Source organism: Chamaea fasciata, unplaced genomic scaffold, assembly GCF_029207755.1.
Source record: "Chamaea fasciata isolate MVZ Bird 193981 ecotype frontalis unplaced genomic scaffold, bChaFas1.0.hap1 SCAF_13, whole genome shotgun sequence".
Lineage (NCBI taxonomy): Eukaryota > Metazoa > Chordata > Aves > Passeriformes > Sylviidae > Chamaea > Chamaea fasciata.
In genome coordinates this window covers 13,004,915-13,032,559 of record NW_027094098.1, presented here as the reverse complement: position 1 = coordinate 13,032,559, position 27,645 = coordinate 13,004,915, and the positions used below count along the sequence as shown (strand labels likewise).

Below are 27,645 nucleotides of genomic sequence, written 5' to 3'. Positions count from 1 at the left end.
TTTGGAACAAATACAGGTGTGGGCAGCCCTCTTTCTTGGGAGGGGTCAGTGTGAGTGAAAACATAAAACCCCGTAATGGTCTATGGAATCTCTGTCCACTGGAGTGTCCATACTGCAGAATACCATGTTTTGGGTTTGGGGTCTCAGAGCAAGCTGCCATGGGTGCGGATGAGATGTTCACTTTTTTTAGAGCTGTATTCTAGTCAAAGCTTTCTCTGGGTTTTTTAGAATAAGTAGGATGTACTAGAGGTGTGAAAATGAGATGTTGGTTTGCTTGAGAATGCAACAACTCTGAGCATCCTGGAGTTTTTCTATTACAGTGATGATGTTTTTAGTGTTTTGGTAGACACAAAGAGGTGGAAGGAGCAGAGGCAAAATACAGTTATCTTCAGTAAGATGAAGTAGAGTTAATAATGTATTACTCTACTTGAAAAACTTCTGAGAATTTTTTCAGGAGATATTTTGATGAGTTCAGAGAGAAGTTGGTGGTATCATTAAATAAGTTGACAACTTCTGTAATCAGCTTTTTGGTATTATAGCTCAAGGGAAAGTCAATAAACTTTGATTCCCAGCATTAATGTAATTATTTTTTTCCCCCTTTTTTTTCTTTTCTGGCTCCTTCTGTAGAAGACTGCAGTAATATAATATCAGATGGCCAAAAGCAATTCAGTGTTCAGAAAGTCAGTGTCCCCTAGGATGACGTACAAATGTAGGAAGACTGGGGGTGGAATAAATCATTTTCTCTGATCTTGTTAGGGATGAAATTATTATAGAGAAGCAAATGTAATTTGCTGAATATTCTGTGAGAGAGGGAAGCATGAAGCTCCTTTGATTATCAAAGGTCTTTTTTTTTAAGAGGTGGGTTTTTTTTTTGTTTTCCCCTCACCTGCAATATTTTCCTTACACAATATATGAAAGTGTATTCTCATTGCCATTTATTTTGGTGGTTGTAATATACTGCTTTACATCAGCTGCTACTCCTATATTTTGGTTGACTGGGCTGATTTGACTTTAATTTTTGTCTTCTCCTGACCTTGGCCTAGTGAGAAATTGCTATAAATGTTTCAGTAAGAAAACTTGCATTGTGTTTCATATTATTTAATTATTCTGATATTAGTGTATTCAATTTCATTCTCACATGAGACTCTAAGACAGGTGAGATGAATTAATATAAATAATTGTAATATGAACATCCTGGTGAATATATAGGCCAAAGAACTTGCAAATTGACCTAAAACCAAAAAAACTTGATCAACCTCCTGTGGAAATACTCTTTTCTAAGGGGAAATATATATATATATATATATATATATATATATATAAAATAAGATTATGCATGGCATCTTTAAAACCAAACATTCCCATAGGTTTATCATCAGTGTGGTTATTTGAGGGTGACCAACAACATTCAGTTGGAAGAGTCAGGTGCAGCATGAGAGGTGAGATTTCAGGTTTGATGTAATAGCTGTGATCATATAAATCTGCTTTCAGTTGTATGCATAGCCAGCAGTCAGCAGCTAGCAGAGCAGACTGGTGTCAGTGCTACTCTCAAAATCTGCCGTGAAGAATCCAACATTAAATTAATTGGGCAAGTGCAATTTTATCTAATTCTTGAAATTTTATAGTCTGGTATTTGAGGTGCATTGCTTTTCAGTTTAAGCCTGAAGTTGCTTAGAATTATTAGTTATTGTTATGAAGGAATAATATTCCAAATGCTTAAATGTAAGGGTAAAAAAAGGTATACCCAAGTGACTGAAGTGTTTATGTTCCAGTTTGGGAAGAGATTTGACTTTTTTATCTCATGAATTCAATGAACAGTAAGAGATACTGGATTTACTGCTTGGTTGTTACTCTGTAGTTACTCCCTGGGTAAATATTTGTAGAGCACAACTAATACAAGATGCTTTACTCTGCACTTCCTGAACTCACTGCACACTTACTGACATCCAGAAAGTCAGTAGTTTGTGTCATGGTTGTTCTCCCCTTTGTCTGTGTTAGTGACTTCCCCAGGAAGACAGTCTTAGAGCCTTATCAGTACAGAGGAACAGGTTTCACAAAGCAGTTACAGGTTTGGATGGTGTCGCTGAGTCTGTCTTATAAATTCCACTTTGTGCATTATTAGACAGTGAGAGTTTGGTGACCTGTGATAATTAGATTGTGTGATCTTTCAAAAGAAGGATTGGGCTCACATAATTGGCTTAGGTACTTTGGAAAATGTACTTTTTGATGCTTATCTTATACAACTGATATTTTCTGGCATTTAATAGGGAAAATATTTTACTGTGTGTAAAATTGAATCTGAACAAAGTAACCTAAATGTTCCTTCCTTGTGGTTTCTCCTTGTTTTTTCTTATTTCTCTTTTAGAAGAAATTGGTAATCAGAGTAGCAGACCTCTGGCTGATAAGAGCTGCTTTGTGTGGCTGTAAGTAGTGGTACACTTTGAAATGCTGACAGAACTTGCATAAACTAAGAGCTGATTTTTCTTGCCCCCTGGCAGGAAAGCAAGATCATGATGCTTTATTATTGAGGCAGGTCCTTGAGTAGTGTAGCTAGACCTTAACAAAATTTATCAAATGGAAACTTCATTTCTGCAGGTGGTAAAACTGTGTTGAACTTTATTGTTGTTGCTTGCGCTTTGTTTTTCCTGTGTCACTTTCTTAAAGTTGTTTGTTTGTTTGTTTGTTTTTTCTGAAGGCATAATTTCACCTTTCCCATGCATGTATTTTACACTTTGAAGTTATCATTAGAGTATTTCCTTTGGCAATATATTTTATTGGAGCATTAACAATGCAGTTGAGTCACCGAAAAATGCGGGAGCCATGGGCACATGAGGTTTGCCTGGTACTTTTGTGTTAGTAATACGATTATTTTTTTTATTGGTCTTGAGTAGAGGCAACTGTCAGTAACGTTTACCTTGGCAAAAACAAGGCTTTGGGAGTTGAATAAGTCATAATGAGAGTATGTAGGTAAAATTGTGAATGATAATAATAATGGTACTTATTAGCAGATGATACATTTGCGTGTGAAACAGATTGGTTACAAAGTTGTCCCGTACACTCTACTTCTGGAACAGCCAGTGCCAGTTGGTGAATAGGTAATTAATGGGCTTAATGACTTTTTTCATGATTTCTTGAAGAAAGTCTGTGGTTACAGTTAATGATAGCATCACAGGATTATTTTGCGTGGTGACACAGGTTTTCTTCTTAGGTATGTGTGTATACAGATCATTAAATTTCTCTTCATGGTGCAAATATTTACGTAAGTTCAAAATCCTGAATGACCAAGCAAATTTTATAGGTTGAAGTAATCTTTCACAGGCAGTTGACTGTATGACTAATAGAATTATGTGTGCGTAAAATTGCTTTTACTGGAGAAGCCAAAATGCAGAATAATAGCTTGTCAAACTGTCATTTGCCAGTGAGATCATAGATTTCGTAGTCCAAATTAGGTTGTGTTCTTTTTCTTTTTGTCAGGTCACATTCTAATAACCATATTGTGCATTAAACCCTGTGATTATCTGAACACTTGACAGATGGTAGGATGTTAATTTATATGTAATAGACAGTTATTGCCTGTGCAGCAATGGCATTCAACAAAATATGAAATGTCAAAATTCCCTTTTTTTTGTTATGTCTTCACTTATTTCAGCAAGGTAATTCTAGCAGAGGAATGTTTTTTGTAGCTAAACATATGCTTCATTTACTGGCGATAACAGGTTTTGGAGTTTTGAATCGTACTTTTTATATTGAGAGGTATTTACATGATGGTCTAGTGTACAAGAAAATTGTAGAGTACAGTCAAAGTGAGAGGTTATTACATTTATGAATCTAAAGTTTTTAATATGCATATTACTGTTTTAAGGAAAATGTGATTACTTTTTGGCTCACATAAGAGTTACTTAAGAGATACCCATGAGTTGACTTTATGATAACACAATTGTCCTAACTCCTATCAGAGTTCCATTTATTGTTACCAAAATGCATAGTTAGTTGCTCCTAATTTCTTATTTGTCATCTTAACTCGTATAAAATGTCATGGGAAAAATGCGTTTGAACCCAAAGGATTTTGCCTTTTTTTTCTGGATTTGAGAGAGTTGGGGCTGTAACATAGAGCTGAGGGAGAAGTGTAAAAAGTGCCACAGTTCAGCACCACACTCTTGATGAAACTTGAAATAACTTTCTAAAGCTGAAATACAAATACCCAAAGAAATGAGCTAAGTTTATAGTTTCCTTTAACAGTGCTGTTTTCAGAAAATTCTTTATACCTTTACATCTTCTCAGGGAATTCCTTGCTGCCTTTAGTTTATTGTATGCAATATCTCTCTACCTGTGGTTCACAGGATTTGCTTATCTGTTACCGATGGCTTGTTGTTACTCATTATCTGCTGGGCCTTCAACTAAATGTGAACACCTTTGACTTGAAAAACTTCACTTCTTTTGAGTCAAATCTCCAAAATATTTGGCTTTTGAACAAACAGTTTTAGGTTTGTTGTAATACTGAGGAAAAGAAAAAGAGGAGGCCAAGTATTTAATTTACTTGAAACAGTTTTCCAGCGGAAGAGAGTTGAAGTAGAAAAGTCCAAGTCTTAATGATGTATTTTTGCAGTTCAATTGTCTTTGGCTGAGACATCATTATTATGCATATATAATCAATCACTGCTGTATTTAGGTGTTCAGTAACTCTTGACTTATGAAAGAATACATTCTTTATTAATGTTCCTTAATCACTAAGAAAATTAGTTTTCTGTAAACTGTTTCAGTACGCCAAGAAAGGAGTCATCAAGCCCTAGAGAGTGGTAATTACTTCGCTTGTGCCACAGCATTGTGTTGTTGTTTTCAGTGTGTGGGAAGTCTAAAAGGCTGTGAATTGGTACTTACCAAGTGAAAATAGCAAAGATAATTTCTGCTGAGTGTATAAGTCATAGGAATTCTTTGTTGGTTTCCATGCTTGGGGAAAAAACGTGGTCATCAATGTCGTTAATATATGTTATGTAAATACTTACTTAGAAATATTAGCTCTGAAGCATAACGTTTTTTAGGAAGGACAACATGTACAAGAGTTTCACAAACAAAATAGGTTGTACTTCTCTTCGTTCGCTGCTCCTTTCACCTGAATGTTGTAACCTCTGGGGCGTTATGAAGCTGTGTTCAGCCACGAATGCTTGCGACATTTTGAATGACTGCAGAACAGTGCAGTGCATGATTACTTGTACTTCATATTATAATGATACTTCATATAAACTTTTCCAAATTTATGGTAAAGCCTTGTTTTTCTATTCCAATACTAATCCAAGTATGTACTGCTAAAGTGAGAAATTAAAATGTAAGTACCAGCATGTTGGCAGCCATTCCACTTGTCTGCAGTTTTGCCTGCTGTTTCCTATAACAGCCCTATTAAAGTGCATTTAAAATAAAAAATATAATTGTTAAGATGAGCTTTTTCTGTACTAAATAGTAGGGAGAAATCTATCAGGCCTGTCTATCAAACTGAGCTGCTGTTTAGTATGTCTTTTTCAAAAATGTGTTCCTTAACTCTGGAGTAATGCAGTAGCACCTTTTTGGATATTTTGTTTATTAATTTTCTATGGTGATCCTAGTAATTTGGCTTCAAGATGTTGGAGCACAGCCAAACAATTATTTGTGTATCTGCCATTTCTGGATAAAAGTTCTTCAGCTGAGCATTAATGACCTCTTAAAGGAGTTTTCTAATGGTTTTGTGCCCTCAGTTACTTGTTCTCAGGCTTTCTGTCATACTGAAAAGGATTAAGAAAGAGTTCCCACTGTAGGATAAAAAGTAACTGTATGAAACACACTAGCTAAAGCCTTAAAGTGGTGTTAGAATGTTTTTTTAACATCCTTGTCAATGTAGATATTCCTATTTCACGTAGAAGTGTTGTATCTGGCTTGAGTTACTTTTGTTACCTGTTTTCTGTAGGATTGGATAAATTTAGGAGCATTATTTAAAGCACACCACAGTAGCTGTTAGGTGGTATTGTAACATTTAACTAATGCATGTGTTTATAGACATGTGACTAAAGATTGCCCTGGGTGTTACTTTTGTTGCTTGCTGTTGAAACCTTTGATAGATGAAATTGTAGTCAGAAGATTAAAACTTTCAACAGAGGTCAAACTATGAGGTTCCCCTGGAGTCTCCTTTGAAAAGAAAAACTTGAACAAAAGTATTTTCATTTTAATAAAATATTTTAATTTCAGCAGCGAATCATTCTAAATGCACTCTCCTTTATGTGAAAGCCTCTCCCATTAAAGCGGCTTCTGTAAGGATTTGATATGAAGCCTTAAAAATGCACTGAATAATCCACATGCAATATCTATATTAGCAACAGTTTGAGGGGTGTGTGGGGAACTGGCATACTTTTTTCCAGACCTAAATATGTTAGAAATTGTGGCTCAGCAAAACACTAGTGTTGTTGAAATAGAACCTGTTATGCAGCAACAGCTTTGTAGTGACACAATAAAGGAGAGAAAAATACTTGTTCTTACTGAGAATATGAAAGAAATTAACCAAGCTGTACACAAGTGTAGGGATTGGTTACTTCAGAAGTGAAAGAGCGTGTTTTAATTAAAGAGAGCAAGCTGTCTGAAAGCAATGATCTACCGATGTTCAGGTTCTTGGGGAGACTGGAACTGCCTTTAAATTTTAAATGTTGAAGAACTTTTTGTGGCATAAACCCCGTTTCCCTTCAAGACAGCAGAGTGCTCAGCTAAGAATTTGCCAACCATGATAGCTGGAGGAAAGAATGTTGGTGCTCAGAACTCTTGGTGTTCTTGAATCTTCTCAAATTCCCCTTCATTCTGAATAACTTTGGTAATCCTTGGAGATGCCTGTTACCTCATCCACCCTGGTTTAATCTCTGATTGTAGTTTTTGTCGTGGACTCCTTCTGGTTGCAATCTTTTCTTTAAGGCAGATAAGAATCAGGGAGTGAAATAATAAAAAGGCAGTGAAATACTTCAATATTTGTACTGGAACTATGCTGGAAATGAAGTTTATAGCCTTGCAGTCAGAAGTAGATTCTGTGTTGAGGATTCTGGTGCACTGGCAGACTCTGAGGAACTCTTCAAAGTTGGTTGCGGTGTTTGTAGCTGCTGGTGATGAGAACCTGAGGTCTGTAAATGCATAGTGATAATTCTGTATGTAGCTGAAAGAAGAGATGTAATACGTGGCCTTTTTTTTTGTTATTTTTCTTGTGATTTTTGATATGGTGTGGAATGTATTTTCGGTGCACCTAAAGTCACTTGAGTGCTCCTTATGAACTGACATTTTACTTGCAGTGAGGTGTGCTTTCAAATAGGAATTATGTTTCAAAGAACTGTTTGAAATACAGAACTTGTTTCTGTTTCTACAGTATATCCATCTAAGGATCTCTCTGCATTTCATAAGCATTAATGAAATAAGCCTCACTGCAAGGCAGGTATTATCCCAATTTCACAGATTGCAGGGAGGTTAATTAACTTGCCCAGAGTCACTCTGTGGTCTGTGATGAAAATTGGTTTCTATTTAAAAATGGATTTGCCATCTCGTGCTTCAACCATTAGGCTGTGCTTCCAAAATAATATTTGTGGTCGAAAATAATGTTTGGCTTATTATCAAGTTACAATAAGCTTTGTCTATGCACAAAATTGAGTTGAAGTGACCAAATCAGTTTTGACTCTACCTTCATACATTCCAACTGAATGGAGTTGGGTTTGAGCTGGATTTAATCTACAAGAAATTTAAACCAGGTGGATAGAAGCACAGACTTGACATTAAGACTATTTAATATGCAAATTTGTGCTAGTTTATGTCAAGGGACCAAATAAAACTAATATTCCTTATTGGTCTGAGTTCCTAATAGAAATATTATGATTTCACTTAACCTGGTTTAACAGAAATAACATAATTTGAAAAGTGAGGGGAAAAGACATTTTTCAAATAACTTTAGAAGGCCATCAGGGATGTGACCCATTCATTCCAATTATTTAAGTTGTATAACTACCACTTTTAATTTTAAAAAATATAAAAAATAGTTTCGTGTTAAGTGTTTTCACTTTCATTAAGGAAACATACAAATTCAGCTGGAGTAACTTAGTAGTTTTAAAATATTAAACTTTATTTCTGGGAGAATCCTTCTCTATATTTTTGCTGGCTTGGTAGCAAAGAAAGTAATTTAGGAGAGAGGGCTTTATTTTTCTTGATTTATAGCCCCATTTCCCCTGCTCCTTTACCCAAGTATGCTAATCTGGTTCTAAAAGTGATGATGCCTGGGTCTTAAGAAACCTGGAAATTCTTCATACTCCCACTGTTGATTCTTAATGTATCCTCTGACAGGTCATTTAAAGTGGTTTTAATACAGTTTCTGGATTTACAAAATTGGCATAATGCTTGTAAAATGTTTTGAGATTTTAAAACCTGTTTTGATCAGGAAAGTATTAATTTTATTATAATAAGTGTAGGAAGCTTTTAAAAATGGAATGATCTTTGTTTTTTACTTTAATCTAGTAAATCCCAGGTAAGTGCAATTCTGTTTAATGAACAAGACTGGAATTCATCACCTAATTAACAGCACTTCATATGTACCAAAATGCCTGATTTCAAAATTTTTATTTATTTCAAGTTTTTTTTTCAACAAGTATTTTAGGGGATAAAGTTTTTTAAAATGCCACATAAATGTCTCTGTGTAATTGCTGATTACCTGTAATGCAACACCTCTGTAAGTCATGTAATTGTGGATCTTTTCTTTGAGCACTCCTGCTTCTAAGGTACTGCAGTAATGCATAGGTGAGTGCTAAATTTAAACTATTTTTTTACATCTTCAAAAATGGTAAATTTGTATTATCTAAGCTAATACATTCAGAAGGGTTTTTTTTTTTTGTAGAAATTAGAGGTTCAGTGAGCCTTTCAGTACTTCCTCCTCATTTTCCCTACTTTCACATTCCTTGATTTTGTTCGAAGGCCAGCACATATTTGTAGCTCACCAACTGATGTTTTCCTCAGTTTCTTTTTTTTACTTTTTGTCCAAGCAATGACGAAACTTCTAAGACTGTTCTGAAGGTAGTGGTCTACTTGGTGCTGACAGTAAAAATCTGTCTCTTCCCTTGTATCTAATTTCCATAAGGACACTGTGGCCTGTAAGTGCAGTATAATATAAATAATGCAACATGCCAACCAGGAAAAAGAGTTTGATTTAATTAATGTTCCTCCAACGCATTAGTCCTTCATTACATATAATTACTTGGGGACTCAAAGTAGGCACAGCTGTAATATGGCTGGTGTTAAAGTTGAGATTTCTCAATAACGCATCTCATAGGTTACTTTTTCATGTTTCCTTCAAGTTCCCTTCTCTTGGTGTTGTGCAGAAAATAGCTTCAGTGGGAAGTGGATTGACCAGGGAATGTTTAGTCTTGCTGCCATTCAGATGTCTGGGAGAGCAGACCGAATTTTTCAGTTACAGGGATGTTAAATTTATAGCAGGTAAAAGCTTTCTCTGTTTGTCAGACTATTCCTTGAACACAAAGTGATTGCACCCTTGAGGCAAAGAACCTCAATGAAAAGTGGCTGTACATAAATACAAACTAAATTCCTAGCCAAACAATTCCTAAACTTCAAGAACATGTTGCAAACGAAAACAGAGTGCCAGCCAAAGGCATATGTCAAGATTTATCTAATTATATTTGTACTGTACTACACAGAATAAAAGTTATACATTTCCCCAGAGTATTTAACTGTGTAGTATTTGTAGTCTTGGTCTTAAACTGCATTGCTGAAATCATGAATTTGTCACTTTTTGTGCATATGGATACTTTGGCAAAGGGACTTAATTTTGTCAGTTGCACTTGCAAAATTGCATCCAGTTAATGCTCCTCACTGTAAAAGAAACATTGTCCAGTCAGGTAGAAAATTGTTCTGACTACATGGCCATGCTGAGAACAGATCTAGCTGAGAGTAGCACCCAGCTTTTTTGTGAATGGAAGTCCAGTTTCTTCTGTTGATTTATTTCTAACAGAAATATTTTTTGTGTGATATTCTCAAAAAAATAGGTGTAACTGTTGAGGGAATAAATATTTAGGTAGCACTGTGCTTCTGTGGGTAGGACAATCTTAATTGGTTGTGTATTGCCAAATAACAGGCTCAGGTTTGTTATAATCGATATTTTCTCTTAACATTGTCTTCAAATATTTTGAACATTGATTTCGTGTTGTCTGTGCCCCAAAAATACGATATTGTGTCCCAGGTCAGTTAGATGCTGTTCAGCATTTACTTCAGGTTTGTGTAGATATGTTTGAATGTCTCGTCAAAGTTAGAAATGAAAGGTGTTTTTATTATTTTTTTTTGGTAGATCTTGGTAACTTATTTCATGTTTCTTTGTATTTGCTGGTTAAATACCTTCAGTCACAGTTTACTGGGATTTATGGACTGACAGTTCCAGGCAGGGGTGTGGGAGTTTCCTTTCCCCCCATGTTTGCTACAGCCCTCTGGGTTTTCACAGGCATTTGAGCCTTTCCATATTTTCCCTCATATTAAAGCCTTCAGGTTGGTAACTAAGACTTAGTAAGAGTAGTAATGGAGTTCCTCTGAGCACTTGGGCTTGGGAAAGCTAATACCTGCTGCCAGGGGAGTGAGCATCAAAAGAGACTGTGGATTAATGCTGACTCTGAAAGTTTTTATCTTTTCTCATTTAATCTTATTCCTAGCGCATGCCTCTGTGGCATGTCAGGAGCATAAGAATTCTTCCCTTCAAAAGTCTTACTTGTAATAAATGGATTTGTTTTAATAATACTCAAATTTATTGTAGTTCTGTCTAGTCACTGGAAATGATTTTGTGAAGGATTTAAAAAGCATAAAAAATCCACTAAAAAGACATCTTGACAAGGGAAATGTTTTGAGGAAAACTGACTTCCTTTTGTTGTTATAAGAATAACAAGGAAAAGAGCCTAGTTCAAGTTAAGAGATGACCACAGTGCTGAAGGTGTGCCTGATCAAATGGCTGTTGAAGATAGTAATTCATGAACAGCAAAAACCTTTAGGAGTTTTTTTTCACTGACTTGCTCTGAGTATTATGTTTTACAGAAATCTATAATATAGGAGGCATTCTCTTATTGACTTAAGAGAAAAATGATATAGCAGAATGTTGGTTTCTCATGTCTCTGTGTCTGTGTTCAACCCTTTTGTCACCGTAGCCCAGCTTTCCCCTTTTCTATTGCACATTTCCATTAATTACTTCAGTGCGGTGCTCTGAGAGCTGAAGACAAAGTGTGGATTTAGAACTAAATAATGAAAATCAGGGATGAGAAGCATCTGACTCCTATTTATGTTTATGGTTGGAGTATAAGAACTGTGAATCAGCAACAGAAACTTGAAAGTAAAAATGGACATAAAAGGTGTTATTCCTGAGCTTTGGCAGCACATGTAGCTTAATGTGGGAGGTACTTTGTGCTAATAAGACTGTGTTTCATGCCTAAAAGTGATGTTAAACACAAATAAAAACCTTTTCTAACTATTATAACAACTATGTGCTTCAAATTAATTTTGATTTATACCTGTTGTTGCTGCTTTAACATAACAGCCCTCACAGTGGAATGCCTCACCTGCATCAAGTTGAGTATTTGTGCAAATTTTTGCAAGATTGGAGCTGGAACATTTTATTAAATGCAAAATGGTGAAACTTTTACTGTTTTACAGTTACTGTTTTTTTAAACCAATCAATAATTTCATTATGGCAGGAGAAAAATTGTATGAGTTTTATGATAAACTGTCTAAACAATGACATATTCGAAGTTTTTTTGAAGGAAGGAGATAAAATAAATTTAGCTTTTACTAGTGCTAAAGTAGATTTTTTTTTTCTGTGGTTCTTTTTTCAATAAACCTGGGTGTATCCCCACACATCCTGTAGTTTGAGAATGCTTAATGAGGATCTCCTATTCCTTGCTGCTTCTCCCTCCCTTGTACCCCTGGCTCAAAGGAGAAAGGCAAAAAATCTTGTGTGCTTGCAGGGTCTTGGTAAAAGTCAGTAATTACATTTATCTTACTGTTGTTCCATTTGCTATATGGGTGTTTTGGTGCTCTCATCTATCATGTCATGTCTGTTGATCGAGACTTAATATTTCTGCCTCTTTCTAGGCACAGTACTTAACCTGGGAGAGTTTACTAACTGTCCTTGGCTCCCTTCACATTCAGAAGGGGAAAAGCTGCTGCAGTGGGACTTTGAGCATCTCCAGCACAGCTCACCAGGCTCTGCTGCCTTCAGGGACTGTAAAGGGAGCTGTGCATGACTGAAGACACACAGGTTGCTGTCATACTTTTAATCTCCCAGACTTGATTTTTGTTGTAAAACAAGGAAAATGAGATTTTTAAGACCAGCCTCATTAGATTTTATAATGGTTTGACACTTGTTTTGTAAAATGTTTTTGCTCTAATTAGAGGAAATGCTCACTGACTGTGGGGTTTGAGGTCACTTCTGCCGAGATTTGCAGCATGTCCCATCTTCATGCTTAATATGTGAATATGTTATATAAGATTTTGCATACCTGAGAAGGTCAGACCTTGTGACTTGAACTTCAGTTCAGAGGATGTGATGCTTGGACTTGGTCTGAATGTGGTGGATTGTGGAGCTTTTTCTGGTTTGGTTTTTCTTTTTCCTCTGGAGAACAGCAGTAAATAACAAAGCATGTGTTTTCAGTGTTTGCTGAAGTTCTTGGTCTGAAGTGAAGATGAAAATTCTCCAAACTTTGAATCAAATAACTGATGTTAATAGCCTTTCTTTTGATTGGCAGGAAATACTTTGATCTGTCATAACTTGATTGAAAAACATAAGATCCTAAATGTTATTGTTTCTTTGTGCAATTTACTGGTGATAGAATATACTAATTATTTATTTTCAGAAAAGAAAATTAATTTCTTTTGTTAAATTTTAGTGGGGCTAAATTTTACTTGAAGTTGTGATACATGCAATTTTCTAAGACATATGTAAATGAACTCATTAGTGCACAGTCATATTGAAATCTATTTTGGCCCTGGGATAATTTGTCTTTTCAAAGCACAGCATGCCATTACTGATTCTGAATTTTTTTTTCCAATTTTTTAAAATGTGATATTATTTCTATTTCTTCGTTCCATCTTACATATATTTAGCACCCACCATAAGGGAGATGTTTTCTTTCCCCTCTGTTATATTTTCAAATAGATATTCAAACAGACTTCAAAGTTAATCTTGCAGTTAGGCCGGTGGAGAGAGCAGAGTAATCTGTGGTGACAGGCGAAGGGATAAGGATGGAAAGGGTCCTCCTGGGATGCTGCTAGGATAGCATTTATGGACTTCTCCCAAGGGAACTGCTTGCTATCCAAAGCAAGTATGAAAGTGCTTGCAGAATTGGCAGCTGAGTGCAAATAGAATATTTTATGTGGCGCTTCAAATATTGTGATAAACTTGCTCAAAATAAATCTATGCTTCCCACAGTCATTTTAGATTTTTGTTGCTAAAATAAAATCTCAGTGTACTCGGAAATTTGCATTTAGCATGAAACACGTGAAGTTCATTTCCTACACTTGTGCTAATTCTTTTTCTCATCTGGTTCTACAGAAATAGTAGTATAAAAGTAGAAAAATTTTGTTGTACTATTACTCTGCTATATTTGGTTGGAATTTTTATTCTAGTGGTGTTTTTCTTGGAAAAAAACAAACAAAACTATCTGAGTGGCTTGAAAAGCCAAACTTCGTGCAATTTCTGTCCTGCAGAAATTGTTTCACAGCAGCTTTTGGATCCTGCTATTGCCCTGCAGGGTGTTGGTTTTGTACCATATTTATTAATGGTCTGGAGTGGATCTCAAGTAACAGATGAATGTCTTTAACAAAGGCAGGGTTTAAAGTTTCAAGTGGATATATGGATATAAACAAGACTGTTTTTCAGTTTTGTTTGTAATTGTTTAGTGTGCTCCTCTCTCTTCCTCTGAAATGTGTTTGTGAGATAATCTGATAGATGTAATCAGAGCTCACCAAGACGTTTGCTGGTTTCTGTTTAGAATCTCATTGTGGGGGGGGGTTTGGAGAGGCTTGAGGCTGATCTGCACTGAGCTTTTTTGGTTGACAGACCTTGAACTGAGTTTGCTGTTCTGTGACTTTCTTCTTTAGCACTTAGCTACAGGGAACACTTTAAAAAACAATGGCAACCAAACCCAACAGAAACAACCCCTCAAACAAAGCTTTAGGAAGTCATTCTAATCCAATGTCAGAAAAAAACCCAAACAACTATGAAACAAATTAAAGATTTGAGGTCACTGTAAATGACCTAAGTGTGTGAGTATGAGGCCTTTTATCTGTTACATTTGTTTATATTACAATAGATTATATATCTAGTATTCCAATTTACAATTACAATAGGTATTTTGGCTTTAGAGGACTTGTAAGACTACATATTTTCCTGAAACTTTAGTTTGCTAATTGTGCCCTTACTTTGTAAAACTAATCAGCCTTGCCATTTGAATGCAATTACTAGAAAGTGTTGGATATTCTGGAGTTACTTTGTGAAAAATAACTCCACACACCCCCAACCACCCACTCCTCCCCCTAAAATTGAAGCAAAATAAATCCAACTCAAACCTATTATTAGCTAATTTAGTTGGAAAGAATATACAATTAAAGTATATCTGTAATGTGTTTCATTTTGCTAGAGATCTTGACCTCTCTGGCATATGCAAGGTACCAGATGCAAGATCTTTAATTAGCAGAAAAAAAGCAAAAAATCAAATGGATTATATAGCTTGTGGTTTAAGAAATTATACTGGCAGATGTTAAAAATGTTCCTTGGAGTGTACAATTTGGTTAATTTAAATTATTCTTGTGTGTTTAATGATCCATGGATAGTAAATGTTTCTCATTTGTTCCAAATATCTTATGTCAAATCAAAAATAAGCTGCTGTTTTGTTTTACTTCATATATACACCACTAATTTAGTTCCTTTAGCCCTGCTTAAAGAAATTATGAAGAACAAGTTGCCAGTGATGTTCATAAATTGTAGGAATTTCTAATTTCTGCTTAGGTCTCCCTTCTTTGAATTGCTTATTAAGGTTACACTAGAAATGCAGCAAATATGACAAAGAAATAAAGTCTGTCTGGATCCTTGTTTTCTTTTCTAAGGTATATAAGGAAAAAGGAAAAGCCTTTGTGCCAGATATGATTTTGGAAAGAGATACAATCTGAAATGGTTTGAAATGCTCCTCTTTTTTGGGGAAAAAAAAATCAATTAGTCTTGCTTTAAAGTAAACAGTACTTTGATTATTGCAAATGGGATGTGATCTCATGTTCAATCTCTTAAGAACAGGATGAGTAGACAGAGCTGGTTCCTGGAAGCTGTTTTGTCATCTTGACCTTACCACGACTTTTGCTTAATTCTGTGAAATACAATTGACTCCTTAAAGGCAATGTGATTTAAAAGACATTGGACTCAAAACTGGGCCATTGAAAATGGAATTCACTTCCTGGTTGTGGTTCATGTTCCTTGTAACCTTGATATGGAGGCCAAATTCGGTTGTTTCAGTGTCTTTTAATATGTGGTAATAGGTGCTTTAGAACAGTAATTTACAGAAGTATGAATTAAATGAAAAGTACAGGGGGTTTTCTTTTTTTTTATTAAGTACAGCTAAAGTGAAGTGCAGGGAATGAAAGTGCTTTATAAGATGAAATATTCACATAAATGTTTGAATATTTCCCTTTGGCTTAAACCTTTTTATTTCCTTATTTGCAATAGAAATGTGCTGCTGCTGACAGTGATGACTGAGCCATCCTTATCTGTCCTCTTTCGCAGCTGCACAGTGGAAAATCTTGCAGCCCTTCCCATTTGGGCAGGATGACCAGTTTGAGGGAACGAGCTTTTTAACTCCATTTTGTACTTATCACTCTGGGTCTTGATTGCTTCTGGTTGTTTGATTGCTTTCAGCTCTCTTCAAAGGGACTTGCCTGTAATCACACAAAATTGGGCTAAAAGAGTTGTGTGTGAATATATTGAGGTGGCATATTGATAAATCAGCGCTGCCTTAGCAACCATTGGTGCTCAAGTGGTTTAAATTAAAAAAAAATAGTCATTAAACCTCCAAGTAGCCCTTGGACAACTTAAAAGCAGGGGTGGAGGAAAAATAAGTTGAATGAATTAGTGACTTATTCAGTGTTGCTTGAGAACTTTTCACTGTTAGAAATCTCCCCCAGTGTGACAGTGACCTGGAAGACTTTGCTCACCCTGGGACAAGGTGACACATGGCCTCCTCCTTTGTGGCCATGCTCACTGCCTGAAGGGTGTCTTCGTGTGATGAGGTATAGAAAATACCATCACAGAATGGTTTGGGTTGCAAAGAACTTAAAAGATCATCTCGTTCCAACACCCTGCCATGGGCAGAGGCACTTTCCCCTGGACCTGGTCGTTCAGTGCTCTATCCAGCCTTCCAGGGATGGGGCATCCACAGCTTCTCTGAGCAGCCTGTTCCAGCACCTCAGCACCCTCACAGCAGTGAGCTACTGGGACTGGCTGCCCCAGGAAGAATCCTATGACAAGAGTGGGGTGTTCTCCAGGGGCTTCAAAAAATAAATTTATTAACAGATTGGGAGGGGAGGAAATATAAAATAGAGATAAATTTCACAATATTTTTTGTTCTAGAATTTTTTCTGTGGATTTTTAAAATGTTTTTGTGATTTACAGACATTTTACTTGCCACTTAAGAGATGATGGATGATGTGCTTTGCGTTGAGGAACACTATGCTTTTAATGTAATGGGAATCAGTTTATAATAAAGCTTTTTTTCCCCCCACAGGAGAGTTCTTAGCCTTCAACAAAGTCGTACTTAAATGCTGACTTTTTTATAGTACAATTTAGGTTAAGCTGCTTAAAATGAGGGTTGAAAATAACATTTTTGTTTCTTAATATGTTTCATGGTTCAACCCCAGCTGGTGACTCATAGCCCCTTGCTCATTTCCCCCGCTTTCTTTCCCTGCAGTGGGGAGGAGAATCAATTGGTGAAAAAATATAAAACTCCTGGGTTAAGAGTGGTTTAATAATGGAAACAAAAAATAGAATAATAGTGATGATCATGATAATAACAGCAACAATAATAGTAGTAGTAATAACTGTGATGAAAAGAAACAAGTGATGCTCAGTACAATTGCTGGGCCCCCGCTGATGCCCAGCCTGTCCCTGAGCAGCCATTGGCAGCTCAGTCTATACCAAGATGAAGCAGATTGGGTTTTTTCCTCAAAGATAGAAGAGCATCCTTGTGTGTGAAGTTTATTGAAGAAGTGATAATAGATTAAAATGTGTTCTAGGGCATTTGTTGTGTAGAATTTCTAAAGCTGTATCCCATCTAAACCAGCTATGTTCAGGACTCAATTACTGGCATTTTAGATTCTCTTATGTGACCGTTATACTCTGTTTTAGAGTTACCTACACTTATTGATTTGGGACATATGCCAGTCCCTAATTGTTACTTTCAAGTAGCATTTGTTGAGAGTTCTGACTCCATTATACAAATTCAGACTGTACAGCCCTTTGCCATATTGTGACAATCTCTCTGAGCAATTTTAGGGACTGTGTACTTGATCAGTCCTAGTCTGTCTTGCAAAATCCTGTCTTTCATACTTACAGCATTTTGAAACCACTTGTCTGTTGCTAGTTGTTGTATTTTTTTTTCCACGTGTTAGTATGTGTTAGATATTGTGGGTATCAGTCAATATCTCTGCCAGGTGGAAGCATTCTGTGTGTCAATTTACCTCTGAATCCTCTTGTGTACCATTTTCTCTCTGCAGTCAAGCAGCCCCTCACTCTTTTGGACAGATTTATGTAGCTCTTCTCCCTGGAGGAAATTTCAGTTATGCTTTTTGCTTGCTGCTTATTTTCACATCACTGTGCCCCAAGCCCCCAAAACTAAAAAAAAAAAAGCTTATCCCCCAATCCCTCAGTTTTCTTTCATTGCAGCTCAGAGGTTTCTGTTTTGATTCTCCTTTCATTCCATTATTTGCAAATAGGGAGGAGAAAGTCTTCTTTTTTTCATATATAGACACACACACATTATATATGTATATGGTTTGTTAGAAGAAATAAAGGATGTCTTGCCTATTAGCAGTGCTGTTAATGGAAGGTTCTTGGGGTGGTGGTTCATTCCTGTCCCCCCAGTAATAATTCTGATGAAATTTTTTCTGAAAGGTTTTAAATTGAATGTGGGGAAATTTGATCTTTGGTAAAGTCTAACCTGGATTTTGGAATACATTTCTCTAATTGAATGCGACAGAAACTTATTTGAAAACGAAGATTATTTCTAGTCCTTAATTTAGTCCTGGAGCTGCAAATATCACAGCAGTGCTGAAGAATAAAAGAAACCTTGAGGTGAAAGCAGTTGATTTAAGTTCAGCAAATATGAGTTCAGTTCCTGACTCTTGCTCCTTCCTGACTTCATTCCTGACCATGGTAGAATAATTTTGGTTTTGACCAGTATTTTGAGGATTGTCTTCATTATTCCCACTGATTTATAATGTAAAAGGAATGTAGATGTGGATATAAATTATTTAGAAAAAATCTACCTTTAATTGTTTGCTTCCATCTGAGAGACAGATAGCTCTGTTCCTTTATCTCAGCTTATGTTATCTTCACCAAACAGGGGAACTCGTCTCCTGTACGTGAGCAGCCACCATCCCAGTAGGACTGGGACATTCTGAGAGTTCCAGAACTCATAGGTGGCTGTAGGGGATTCATTCATGGAAGTGCACTATGTTGTGTTGAAGAGTCTTCAAGGTCTTGAAAACCACAAGTGAAAGGCACTTTTCTTAGTGCATTTGTACGGGAATATAGTAAAGCTTTTATTGTGTCAGCAGGTTTCTTAGCTAGGCTGATGTTCAGAATACCTCCAAAAAGCAGTGTGATAGTTTTGGTGGATTTGGACTCTTTATGCAAAATGTCCATGCCACTGTAGTCTCTGCATTAAAATTCCATGGAGGAATATTTCGTTTTAGCTCTCCAGTAGAAAAATGAAAACAAAATGCAAAGCAGCAACAAGAATTCCACTTCCCAGATACAAAAAGTATGAGAAGGGTTTTTGTAAGTATTTGGTTGTCTTAAATGTCTTGTCAAGGAGCTGGCCAGAATTGGATTTCAGTCCAAGTTAATGGCAGAACTGATAATAAGAGCTGTCAGCAAGGAGCAATAGGAGTAACTCTGATTTCTTGGCATGTCAAGAATTCCAGGAAGTACTATGTTTCCCTGAGACAGAGTGACTCCTACGGTTGTGTGGGAATGTATTCAGTGTCTTCAGAAGACAAATAGGTTCAAATGAAAATTAACCTGGATGATGCATAAAAAATTGGGGACTGAAATAGGCAGTTGTTTGTGCTGACTGGAAGGGTACAATTTCAGTCATGTCCCTGCCCACCAGCCTGTGCTGCTGTGTTTCAAAAGATGCCTTCCCAGCTGCTTTCTTTTTAAAACAAAATAAAGATGTGGTTTGCTTGTAGACACATATAGAATAACTTGTTTATTTTTCAATGTAGAAGTTATTAAAGTTAGAGAAGAGATATAAAGTTGTTAATCGTTGGTGAAGAAATTTAAAACATGAAGGCTTTTAGCAACATAATAAGGAGTCTTATTTATGATGATGCAGAAGAGTTTTATTTTTTGCTATGTTGGCTGTTTCTTAGGAAAGCTGTTCAGGATGTAGTGCTGTCTAGATCATATTTGTGCAAAAATTAGAAATGCTGCTGGAAAATGCTCAAGCCTTTTGGTGATAAGTCTGAAAGCCTTTTAGAGCATTTCAACATGGGAACCTGTCTAATGGTGTCAGGTAATAGAATTATTGTAGTATTTTCAGGAATTGTGTATTGGTAGAATTATAAGAAAATACACAATCAGTTGATCTAGTCCAAAAGTCTGAAATACCATAGATGTCACAAGAAACTGAAGGTTACAAAGGTTTTCATTTAGAGGGTGAATGGAACAGACTCTGCTGAACTACTGAGTGTGTAGATTCCCTCCCCCCCTAACTGTTATATACAATGGACAGTTAAACAAGTTGTAGTGGCTGTGCAGCTTTGCTGCCTGATTCATTGTGCATTTAATTTAATTCACTAAAGGTGACCTTTTTGTATTTCAGTACATTGACACAAACTTTGCTAGCTCTGATTACCCAGGCTGCCATTGGAACTTCCCATGGTAGAAAGGACATGATAATTGTACCCACATGTACACCTGGCATCTGAGTGTTTATTTAACTGACTTGACACAATTTAAATTTCCTCATCAGAATTGCTCACTTTTAGGGGGTTGGCTAGAAAATATATGTATCTCAGCCATGTCCTTACCCATTATGTGCGAGCTACCCTAAGTAGCAGCTGCTTCAGCACAGTGCAGAAAACATTTTGGACTCTTAATTGGTGAGTGTTGGGGCCTCTCATCTAGAGAGGAATGACTTTTTATATATATATATATACACACACACACACACACAATCTGATACCTTTGAAGGTACAATGTGAAACCTATTATCTCAAAAGAAATAGTGATATTATGACTTGTAAGAGGGCTTTTTTTCTTCTTTTTTTGGAGTGGGATGGTAGTTGTAAGTGGTTGTAGTTGTTTTTTTCCACTCAGGTGTCTTTCAGAAGATGATCCCTGCAGAAGATTTCTTAAGGGATGGAAATTAAATCATTTCTTGGACAAGGCTTCACTCTGGTCTTTTGCTCACTTCTCATACTTCAGCTTATAAGAAAACAAATGAATGCCTCATAAGCCTTTCACTGGTACAGATCACCCCCTGTCTAGCTCTAGATTTTCTTTGTCCTTCCTGGAAGTCACAGTTCTTTAGTCAGTTTTACAGGAAAGTCTTAACCAGTAAAAATTTTCCTCAGTATTAAATTCCAATAGTAAATCTAGACATTTGCTGTGAAATACAGATTTTTATTCTCTTTTTTGTTTCTTAATAAAATATCTTAGAGTAGCAGTAATTTTTTTCGGTGTTCAGCTCCAATTTAATGCTAGAATTCAATCTAATTGACATATTTCAATTTTCCAATAGAAGTTTGACTCTAATTTGATGTTTAGACACAGGTTGAATCTTATCTTTGCATATTAATAAGTATTCTAGAAAGGTATCTGCTTTTTGCAGCAATAAATTTCAACAACTTCTGTTTGTGCAGCATTAGAAAACATCTGGTGTTATCAAAACCCAGACAAAATGAACTTGCTTTAGAGAAGACTGTGCTTTTCTGCTCATAAGGCCCTCAGCTGTTTATTTTGTGCCTAAATAAAAACAAATTTGTGTACATGGAGTAATATTAAGACCCCTGCATTAATAGATTTTGATATTATCTAAAGCCCGGGGAGCTCTTTTTGCTTACACAATGATTTGTAATGTAACTTTTTTGGTTTGTGAAAAAATGCAGTGTAAAAGCTGTTTTCTTTGAACTTGTAGAGAATTCTATGTGTTTTTATAGCTCTGATACTTTAGTTTGTCTTGTCAAACACACCCAAGGAGCAGAGTAGTTTACTGCATAAAGGCTTTTGAAAATGCCATGGATTTTAGAAAGCTGCTGTGCATGTTTGCACCTGTGCAATCCACCTGTAGGAAGGAGAAGTTATTTTCTTGAGCTTGATATTTTGTTCGCACTTGCATGTGCACTAGATTTATGGTATTAGCTCTTCATTAATACAGACTATTTCTAGGTGAACTCACCTTTGTTAGTCTGGTTTCTATCTCAATTTGACTTTTTAAGAGTGTAGGAATATTTAAAGGAGCAGTGAATAGAACACTATCTAATTTTGAGGACTATTCATGATTTGTGCCTCATCCCCAGTGTTTGGAGGATAACTGATTCTTTTTCTTTTCCTATGAAGAATAAGGATTATAGTGCAAATTCAGATGAAAAGCAGGGTGGTTGTCAATAGGGTTTAATCTTCCTGAAGTCCACCTGAAACAGAAGTGACTGTAATTCCACCTGAATGGAAGTGACCCTAAGGCACAGAAGTAAAAGATAATCAAGTCTGGAACTATACACCTCTGTGGAATGGCACTCCTCATGGTAGTTCTTTCAAACAGACATTGCAGCTTTTCAGAGCAGCAGTGACTTCAGTGTTATGAAAATTTCTCAAGCAAAATGATTTCCCAGTTGGATTTTCTTCTCTGATGCAAAGATAAAAATCCCAAAAGGTTATTTAGGCCCCAGGAAGATGTTCTTATGGCCTTTCACTACTTAAAAGGGGCTTATAAGAGAGAACAGGGATGAACTATTTCCCAGGACCTGTTGTGATAACACAAGGGGTAATGGTTTTAGACTATGGGAAGGTGGGTTCAGACTGGATTTAAGGAAGACATTTTTTATGGTGAGGGTGGTAAAACATTGGCACAGATTTCCCAGAGGTATAGATGTTCCATCCCTGGAAACGTTCCAGGTCAGGTTGGATGGGGCTCTGAGCAACCTGGTTTAGTTGAGGATATTTCTACTCACTGCAGGCCAGTTGGAGTGGATGACTTTCAAAGGTCCCTTCCTACTAAAACTCTGCTTCTATGATTTTCAAATAGAAATTGTTTAAGGTGTGGAACTGAAAGTTGATATTTCTATGAAAGACTCAATCAACACAGAGTTTGTGATCCTTCCTAGGGATGATGTATGACATTGGTTAATACTGCCTTAACAGTTATGCTTGAACACAGTCAGTGAAGTCAAATCTCTGCTTCAAAATGCTGTCTCTTGCATTTGTTGATTTCATCAGTTGAATCATTTAATAAGTTCTTTTCTGCAGATGATATTATAGAAGTAGTCAATGGTTAATTACCATAAATCAATAGTTTGTCTGGTTCTTGAAATGTCTACCATAAAACAGCGTTAGTCTTGAATCTGTGAACAAGGGGATAAATTTGATTTGGGAATTTGCACAGAAGCATCATAAAGTACAAGTTATATATGGTGAGGTGGAGGGGAGGCGGCTCCTAACTCCTAAAACTGAGCTGTCTCCTTTTGACAGAAGAATGCAGCACCATCATGCTGTATTTTGAGGCTGAATGCTGAAAATGACAGCAGGCAGTGTGAACATCTAAGTGGTGAACAAGGGTTTTGGTATGATGTACACTGCTACAAGATTTCATTGGACTTTTTTTCAGGAAAGTGCTAATATTAATTCATTACTAATCTAAGGAAAGTGTTCTTTGAATTTGGTGTGGAATTTGTGGAAAAGACATTCTCTTAAGGTCTTATTAAACCTACTGCTGTGGCAGTTGAGAATTTTCCAAGGTTGAGAAAAACTCAAGTAATTTAGGTCCATCCAATCACCAACATAAGATGGAGTGGCAAGAAAAGAAATCATTGTTTTCTAGTTTTAACTTATTAGAAACAAAAGCTCTAGTTTCTTATGTGATGTTTTGTATGCAAAATTTAAATGTTGTGTCAGGACCAAAACGTGGTCATTGCAGTTTAGTGTCATTACTGCTAAAGATGATTTTAATTAGAAAAAAAACTTTAAAAAGGAAACAAAGAAAAGTGGTTTGAAGAAAAACTGAAAAATTGCAATATTGAAACTACAAGTTATATTTTTCTCTTAATTTTAAGAACAATTAATTAACTTTTCCAGGATAGGTTTATTAGATAGACAAAACTATTTTATAAATAGTCTTTATTGTTTTGAAGAATATGTTGAAACTGTCTCCTATAGTGTGTGAGGTTTTCTTTTTGTTTTGTACAGTTAACAATACTTTGCTACAAAAGCTTTATTTTAACTTTAAATAGTTTTTGCTTTATTGCAGTAGAAGAGTAAACATCAGTCCCTAACATTAAATGTCTCGTGAAATGCTTAGTCATAGGTGGAAAGTACTGCAGCATCCTACAACTGTTATCTTCAAATTTTCATAGTAAAGGTAGTAAAGTAATGAAGTTTCGTTTGCTCAGTGCAATGGTATCATTATTTGCAGTCCCCTGCTGGCCAACCCAGCCATCTCCAGTCAAGCTCCTCTTCTTCCTAGCAATTTTTTTTCCCTTCTCTAAATTCCCCTTCTCTCCTCTCTGAAGTTTCAGTGAAACTGAACAGTTCTGGTTCAGTTGTTCAGTCCTTGTGTTCACATGTTGCATTGTAGAGCAGAGTCACATTAGCATGTGTTCTGTATTTCTAAATGAGTGCTTTTGGAGCTTAAATATTTCAGTAAGGTGAAATTTCATTTGTCTGGAAACATGGCAAAAAGCAGGTGTGAGAGCTGAAGCTTTTTCAAAGAGTTTGGTCTTCCTATCCAGTTTGAAAAGAAACATGTTGGACCAGTTCTTATTTCTGTCTCACTATTCCCTTAAATCTGAAGTTCTTGTTGACTTCCCGCAGAGTTCTTTTTTCCCAGATTTGGTTAGTGTTGCTCACCAAAGACACTTGTCTTTTGTTAGAAATAAATTATTAGGCTGTTAGAGCAACAAGAACCAGATTAAGAGAGATATCAGACATTTTCTCCCTGGAACGTTTTTGTTTGGCTTTCAGAAGTCCTGAGCTTGACCAGGAGTTGGAGTGTTCTGAGCTGGAGCATTATTTCCATGTAGGAGATCAGACAAATATGTTTACTCATTCATGGACACCTTTTCAGGTGCATTATTTGCATCATGCCACACAGGTGAAACTGCCAAAGAAAGATGTTTGCCACCATTTTTTGCCTGCTTTTGCAATTTTAGGGATTCCTCAACAGATTAAAACTGTTAACTTACACTTCTCAGTGACTTTCCTCCTTTTCACCCTATGGGGAATCTCTCATGTCACTGGGTTCCCTCACTCCCCAACAGGACAAGCAATTATTGAGCATGCTCATTCAACTCTTAAGCATCTTTTAGCTCAACAGAAAGGGGGAACACAGGGATGCATACCATTGGAGTGGCTACACAAAGCACTGTATGTTTTCGAATTTTTAAATTGCCATCCTGATAGCAAAGTTCTTCTATAATAAAGCACTTTTCTACTTCTAAAGAAATGTTATTAGACATAGGGCGAAAAGCATGAGTCCTTGTAAAAGACCCAAAAAATGGAAAAATTATACACCCATTTGCCCTCATTACATGGGGAATGGTTATGCTTGTGTTTCCACAGATACTGGTCCTCACTGGCTTCCAGCCAAGAACATCAGGCCCTTCATCAACAACCAGCTGATTAAAATACCGAAAAGGATTAATGCCCTTGAAGAAGTGGTTTGGGTTTCCTAGAGAAGTCAAAATAATAAAAGATAAATCGTCTGTCCTCGGGGAACCAGTCGATCATACGTCCAGAGGTGGTCGGTACTGTGCTTCCTTTCCTTTTGACGACCGTTTTCTTGCTTTAGACTGGCAACACCCAGACCCCAGCCAGTTTGTGACCTCTTTTGAGCGTGAGGTTTCTGCAGGTCTGGTAGTTTCCTTTCCCTGTTTGGCCTGTCACACAGGACATCATCAAGCATGGACTCTATGTGAGTGTCAACGCTGTGGGTGCCTTTGGTATTGTGCATCTCATAAAAGAAGATCTGACTGTCAGCGTTGTGATCCTTTAAGGAGAAGCTGGAATAATATACAGATTAAACAGCTGGTGTGTGGGCATCAATATGGTTTACCTGAGCATCAGGAGATATCAAGCGAGCAATGGCTTGCCATTGTTAATGAGTTTTGTGGTGTTAGTTTTAACTCCTCCCACAGCAGCAGTGGGGAGTCCTCTATTAGCATTACCTCAAATTAGTATTCAGCTTACACTAGAAAAGGCTTTTTTAGTATTAGTTCTTCCTCCTGTTACTTGGCCTGTTAATCAGTCAAAAACAAATGTATGGATAACTTTAGCCATTTTAACGGGACGAAATACTTTATTCTTGGCTACAGGCTCTCCTGAAAACCCATTGTCTACTTGTCTAGTTGGTTTGCCTTCAGGTAGATGGCCACATCCCCCTTTGGCTCATGTTCCTCATTTTGAGAATCATGCTGATGCTTGGGGCCAATGGGTCCCACATCTCCCTTGTGCAACTGTTGAGCCCCAGGAATTAGAACTTTCAGGATCTGTAAAAATGGACCCTTGTGTTAAATTTAATTATTCTGGGGCCAACCAATCTAAAGCATGGGATGTTTCTCTGAGCCAACCCATATTCAAAAATGAAAGTGCCTAGTGTAATTACACTTCCACCAACCTCTCTTGCTCTACTAATGCTCCATTATCATTACAGCAGAAGTGGTTTTATTTGTGGAGACAGAGCTTGGGGTGCTATTCCATTGCACATTAAAGGAGGCCCCTGCAGTTTAGGGTGACTCTCACTGTTGACACCCAGTATATTCATGATTTTACAACATAAATTTCTGTGAAGAGGGAAGCACAGTATTGATGCATTTACCCCTGATTGCAATGATAACCTCAACTTTTGGTTACTACAACAGCTTTGGCCTTTTTTGCTCCAGGGGTAGCCCTGGGAAGACACTGGGATTGTTAAACAAACTAGTCTGCTTGTTAGCTTGACAAACTAATGTTACTTTGCTTGCTTTAACAGGATTGTTAACTGATGTTGGTTCAGTTAGACATGCTACATTGCAGATTTGAGATGGTACTGATTTTTTTGTTCTTAGCATGCAAACATGGATGTGAAGATTTTGATGTATTGTCTTGGATATACCTTTCTGATCACTCACAATCTATTCATGTCAATATTAAAGCTTTACAAGACAATGTAGCCAAATTAAAAATAGTAGGTGGAGCTGGTTGGTTTCACAGCCTTTTTGGAGCCTGGGGTGTCACTGAATGGGTCAAAAATTTAATTAAGATGGGAATGTTTGTGTTAAGGATGCTGTTATTTATGGCGATATACCTGCCTTGCTTGATTCAATGTATTCAGAGATTGATTAATAAATCAATAAAACAAATAATGATTGTAGAACAGAGAGGAGGAAATGTAGGAGATCAGACAGCTACAGAAGCTGAGTTGGGTAGCACTGCAGACCTCCTGGCCCTGGGACAGTGGAAGCTGTGGGAGAGAAAAACTCAAGGCAAGAATAAGAAGTGAAGACATCACGTCTGACCACTCCAGTGCAAGAGGATGTTAAAAGGGACTTGATAAGTGAGAAGATTATGTTGCAAAGGAAATTGGGACAGGGGGTTCTGAGTGGAAAACTTTGTGTGGAAGTTAGAGAACTATAAATTGTGGTGGTTAGTGTAATAAACTGGCTTTGCTTGCATACAGCATGGTCTGTCTCTCTCAATCGCTGTATCTCCTGGCTCAGGGGTTGGGCATGGGCTGCCCTGTGTGTTCTGAAAGGAGAAAATCCTGATATACAGCACAGGTTCCATGGTTCCAGGAAAATAGACCTCCTTCCTTCTCCAGCTCTGAGTGTAAATAGCTTTGCTAAAGAAACCTTGCTCTCTCCTTCTAGCCCTGGCTTCCTAGCTCACACTCTTGTTTTCTGCTTTCTCAGGATTAAACTCATAATTGCTTCTTGGCCTTCTAAGGTTTTTTCTTTCTGGCACCTCCACCAAGTTGGGGTGAGGTCATGTGGGTTAAATCAGTGGCATGCCCCAGGCTTTGCAGAAACATTTCTACCACTTCAAGGTTGATTATTTCTCAAAAGTAACTTCTAACAGAGGCCTTTAGGAGAGATCCAGTGACTGAGTAAACAGCTTCTGCTATTTCAGCTCTGTGAAGGTTTTAAAAAGCTTAAGTGGTTATA

General features: G+C 36.8%; 1 protein-coding gene and 1 long non-coding RNA gene across 5 annotated transcripts in view; both read left to right on the top strand.

The window, feature by feature from the left end:
• FHIT (fragile histidine triad diadenosine triphosphatase) overlaps positions 1 to 27,645 on the top strand; it is a 545,317-nt gene that overhangs the window by 22,599 nt on the left and 495,073 nt on the right. The window lies entirely within an intron of this gene.
• On the top strand, positions 1,497 to 27,156 carry LOC136296326 (uncharacterized). Its single transcript, XR_010722892.1, has 2 exons — positions 1,497 to 1,588; positions 25,067 to 27,156. It is a non-coding gene; the product is annotated as an uncharacterized lncRNA (long non-coding RNA).